Below are 5,391 nucleotides of genomic sequence, written 5' to 3' on the forward strand. Positions count from 1 at the left end.
CGTTTCCTCTCCCGGTCGGCAGTCTCTGCGATGCCGTGAGCTGATCCTCCAGCCCGGCTACCAGTAAGGGCGGGGCTGAGAGCCGGGGGAGGGGGGGCTGATCCAAGAGCAGACACAGCAGAGCTGCTCAGCACATCCTGGTGAGGAGACACCTCCGTCTCTTCTTCTGGGTTTCCAGCAGAGCGAGCCCTCCACTCCTCAGCTCCACCTTCAGCATTCATGCTCAGAGAATCCAGGCATGAAATAAAAATGTCCCACTTCAGCTGATCCAAAATGCTGCAGCAAGAGTCCTGACAGGGACTAGAAAGAGAGCAGATTTCTCCTGTTTTGGCTTCCTGTTAAATCCAGAATTCAAAATCCTGCTCCTCACATACAAGGTCTTAAATAATCAGGCCCCATCTTATCTTAATGACCTTGTAGTACCATATCACCCTATTAGAGCACTTCGCTCTCGCCCTGCAGGCCTACTTGTTGTTCCTAGAGTATTTAAAAGTAGAATGGGAGGCAGAGCCTTCAGTTTTCAGGCCCCTCTTCTGTGGAACCAGCTTCCAGTTTGGATTCAGGAGACAGACACTATCTCTACTTTCAAGATCAGGCTTCAAACTTTCCTCTTTGCTAAAGCATATAGTTAGGGCTGGACCAGGTGACCCTGAATCCTCCCTTAGTTATGCTGCAATAGACGTAGGCTGCCGGGGATTCCCATGATGCACTGGGTGTTTCTTCTTCACTCACTATGTGTTAACAGACCTCTCTGCATTGAATCATATCTGTTATTACTACAGCCTGTACATACTTATAGTTATAGAATATTCACAACATACTTCATACCGTGTACATTATAACATACCATAATAGACCCATTTCTGTAATATACTCACATATCTATATTATTGCTAATATATATTGTAATATATCTATATCACTAAAGCACTTCTGGATGGATGCAAACTGCATTTCGTTGCCCTGTACCTGTGCATGTGCAATGACAATAAAGTTGAATTCTATTCTATTCTATTCTGTTATTAACCTCTGTCTCTCTTCCACAGCATGTCTTTATCCTGTCTTCCTTCTCTCACCCCAACCAATCACAGCAGATGGCCCCGCCCCTCCCTGAGCCTGGTTCTGCTGGAGTTTTCTTCCTGTTAAAAGGGAGTTTTTCCTTCCCACTGTCACCAAAGTGCTGCTCATAGGGGGTCATATGACTGTTGGGTTTTTCTCTGTATGTGTTATTGTAGGGTCTCCCTTACAATATAAAGCGCCTTGAGGCGACTGTTGTGATTTGGCGCTGTGTAAATAAAGTTGAATTGAATTGAAATGTTAGCTAACTAGTGACAGAATCGATACCTCAGAGGAAAATGAGGACACTAAAACTAAACATCAGTGTAAGCGAACAGGTCAGTGCTGCAACAATGATCTTATGTTAAACCGAGGATACACTGTGGCTGTTCGGTGTTTGGCTTGCTGCACTGAAGCGGGAAATTCCAGCTGTTAGTCGTCATATTTGGGTTTGTGAAGCACTTTATAAACGAGGACTGTGGAGGAGAGCCTGTCTGAGTCAGGTGACAGGTGGTTACCAGACCAACAGAAGCTGATTTTTCCTCCTCTGGCTGAGAGCAGTCAGCTGACACGATCAGCACTAATTCATGCAATAAAGCACATGCAGACAGTTTACTTCATACTCATCACACCACAAACAACTACGTTTCTTCCTGAACCACGATCTGCAGGGAAAGTAGGTGAAAAAGAACATCACGTCACATCATCTCACTGACTGGATTCCTTCATATTAGAAGTGAGGACTGATGGTGAAGGAGACAGTAAAGCTGAGGACCTGCTGATGGACGTCAGGATTTCGACTTCAGTCTTGTTATGTCAACCTCTGATGCTGTAAACTGTTTGGATGTGTTTAGGAAATATAATATTTTATAGTTACATCTGTGTGAGTGTTTGACGGCAGGGTTTAGGGGGGTAAATTAGAGTTTCATGTCCCCTTTAAAAATGAACTCAGCGGTCTCAGTGTAGCCTCTTTGTGATAATTACTGCGATTTAAACAGAGCAGAGAAACAGCACAAACATGCTCATGCGTGTCTGTAGGAGAGCTTTACGGAGCTGAACAGCTGCCCTGGAAAAGAAAGAAAAAACAAGCAGTTTACTGCCAGTGTTTTTCTGCCTGAAATGGCATCACCATCACATTTTAATTCTCTTTTCTTCTTTTTTAATTTGTCCTTCACCTGACGATGAATTTATTTTAATGTGTGAGGTCTGGCTCCATCTTGTGGCCACACTGGCGTACTGCAGGGATGATTCTGTTTACATGTTCGTGCACTGGCTTTGAAATAAGAGGGAAAAAACTTAAAATCAGACCTGAAGGCAGATAAAACGAAGAGTCTGCAAACAGGAAACTAAACTTTCACATTTTAGACTGACCACAAAGCTGCTTTGCTTTGAAAGCATACTGGCTTCAAATTGTATTTTAGTCATTTTATTAGTTTTCTTTTCCAAATATGAACCATCAACAAAAGCAGCACAGTCACCTCAGCCCTGCGTTACATGATGATGGACTTCTACAGGTAGGACGGAGCCTTGTCAGCCGTTTGCTGGTCGTGTCGCTGAGTTGACGTCTGTTGCTCTGTCATAATTTATGAATATCCTGAGAAACAACTTCTTCACCAAACGTCCGTACTCTGAAAAGTGTCCAGAAACTGAGATTACACCTGTTCAGGTAACGACGCCACCTCCCTTGCTCCTTTCCTCACACGGCCCGTATCTTTATAAGTGTAATGTGTGGAAGCACACCAGGTAAAAGCTCCAGCATCGTCTCCTCAGCCAGTGAAGAATCATCATTTTCATCCACGATATCTTCTCTTCATGCTGAGGAGCTGCTGTGCGGCTTCAACACTGACACTGAGGAAGGGTTCGCTTGGATTTGTGTTACTGTTTATGGACCTAACAGGCTGAGCTAGTGTTTCAATTCTCTCAGATTACATCAGAGCCCTCTGAGCCCAAATCGGCTCTACTTCATATCTGCTCACAGACATGAGAGCAGCATCAATCTGAACCTGCCAACAAGAAGCTTTCAGGGCATTTTCCAAGTGACTGGTTCTCAGAGACGTGTGACAGGTTTAATTTCAGCACTCTAAAAATGAATTTTACATCCCCACCATATATCTGTGTGAACAAGATGATTTCTACTCATGTTTTAAGTGAAATTCTTTTTATATCAGAGCAAGAGCAGGACAACAACAACAAAAACGACCTTTCCTTAGAAACGGTCACGTTTGAGTTCATGAACAAGAATCTGAAGAAATGTCCAACCTGTTGATCAGTATTACAGCAACGCAGTGAGAGCATGTTGGATTCTGGGACTGCAGACGCTGAGTCAACCTGCGCTCCTCAGATCGGGAAGTTTCTCCACGGCACCGCAGATGCTCGTTTATCCCAAACCAGTCGTGTCCCGTCGCTTCAGTTGGGTTTCTCCTTCTTTTATCTCATCGCCATTCAAGCTCACCTCTTGTTGACTGGCATCATCACCGCCCTCCTCGCCTTCCTCCTCCTCTTCCTCCTCTTCTGGGATGCTGGTGAAGTCCTCAATCACGACTCTGGGCAGCCCCACGTGCTGACCGCCGTACACCTGAACCTCCTCCTGAGAGTTCTTCTGGATCTCGGCGCCCCGATCCGCCGGAGGAGCAGCCGGCTGGTGTTTCCTGTACTGCAGCAGGCTGCAGCTCTTCATTAAGATGGCGATCACATTCTTTCCCATCATGATCCCCGACACTCGGATGTCCCCGTAGACCAGCAGGTTTCCCGTGCGGATCAGGAGGGTGATGATGTTGATGGTGGCGAGGCTGAGGATGGGATAGAGCATCATTTTGTGGGGGACGATGTTCACCCCCTGCATGCTGATCTCGCTCAGGGAGACACACGGCAGCACCAGGAGGAGGATGTAGCAGTAGAAGAACATCAAACCCTCCACCCACAGAGGGAGTCCTTCACTTTGAAGCTCCCACAGGTTCGCTTGAACATCCACGACATCCAGCAGGTCCAGCACCACCCAGAACAGGCGGCTCCGTATCTCCTCTCTTTTTTTGTATGGTCGCAAGTACTCCAGGTGATCTATCGCAGCCAGTGTTATGAACACAATGGGAATGCAGATGGACAGCAGCAGCGTAAGACCTCTCCGGGACACACCTACATCCACCACCTCCACACCTGCGGCCGTGTCCTGGGACTTGTAGTTCTGATAAACAAAGTAGACCTTGATCTCCAAGACAAAGATGTAGAAGAACCAGAGCATCATGGCATAGCCTCGCCTCGCGGTGTGCACCTCTGACCCAGCCCAGACGGCCACGTATCGAAGGACGACGAGGAAACACGCGTCGCTTGCCAACACGGTGACGCACACAGCAAGCCTCCGGGAACCCGGATTCTGCTCCACCAGGTAGGCGTCTATGAGTGCCAGGCTGGTCACGATGAGGACTGCCGTCAGGCACACGTGGGGCTTGTTTGGTTGCGGGGTAACCATCTCTATTTGAAGCCAGCAGAGAGTCAACGGTCCAAACGCTTACGCCAGTATTTCTGCGAGAGAGTCGGCTACGATCCGAGTCATGACAGCGTCTTTATGGAAGGGTGCAGGTGAGGTTCTGCTTGGGCGTAACTTTCAATCGGAAACAGCCCTCAGTTCAAACTCTGCAGTCCAGTTACAGAAAGAGGACGCTTGGACATCAGCGTTCATCCCTTATTTTCCAGATCTTTATGCCACAGCTTACGTTGCCTGAGATATTTAAGATATTTCACTAAATTCCTCACTTTAAAGCTTGGATGAAGGTTGTGTTCATGTTTTCCTTTGGTCCACGTCCAGCAGCAGTTTCGAACTACCATCCAAACCGAGGTGAAACAAACTGAAGGTTAGCATCAGTGCTCCTGCTGTCTCTCTCTGAGACGACAGTGTGGAAATCTTTGGATTGTTGTGGGAGCAGAATCAGCACATCCACCTCTGGGCTTCCTGTTAAAGCTTGGTTAAATTTAAAAGTCTGTGATCTCCACACAAGCTGCAACTTTAGAGACTTCAGAGTTTCTCTTAGTGTTTCTGAGGAGGAGATGAAAGCTGCTCGTCTCCCCTGCGGCTCCTCGTAACTCAAAGTTTGTGCTGTAAAGTTTTGCAGAAAAAGCTTTTTGTTTTTTGACACGTTTTAAAGAAAGCTTCTTCAAAAATCAAAACACTGAAACAATCAGGACGAGTGAGCGGGCTCATTATTGCCTCCACGGCTGAAATCCATCGCCACGGCGCCGATCATCAAGCCGGACCGTCGTCGCTCCCTTCTGAGCGTGCAGAGAGTCTTCCTCGCGTTTTCTATCTGCAGGCTCTGCTTTCAGCACGAGTTTCCCAACATC

The 5,391-nt window shown here is 47.0% G+C and overlaps 1 pseudogene; it reads right to left on the reverse strand.

Moving 5' to 3' along the window:
- Positions 1-3,433: 3,433 nt before the first annotated feature.
- On the reverse strand, positions 3,434-4,522 carry LOC146631349 (transmembrane protein 121 pseudogene; annotated as a pseudogene).
- Between the last annotated feature and the right edge of the window lie 869 nt (positions 4,523-5,391).

Source organism: Diplotaxodon limnothrissa, linkage group LG6 (genome assembly GCF_057381915.1).
Source record: "Diplotaxodon limnothrissa isolate DT_005_m linkage group LG6, D_limnothrissa_male_GT1.1, whole genome shotgun sequence".
In the NCBI taxonomy this organism is placed as follows: Eukaryota; Metazoa; Chordata; class Actinopteri; order Cichliformes; family Cichlidae; genus Diplotaxodon; species Diplotaxodon limnothrissa.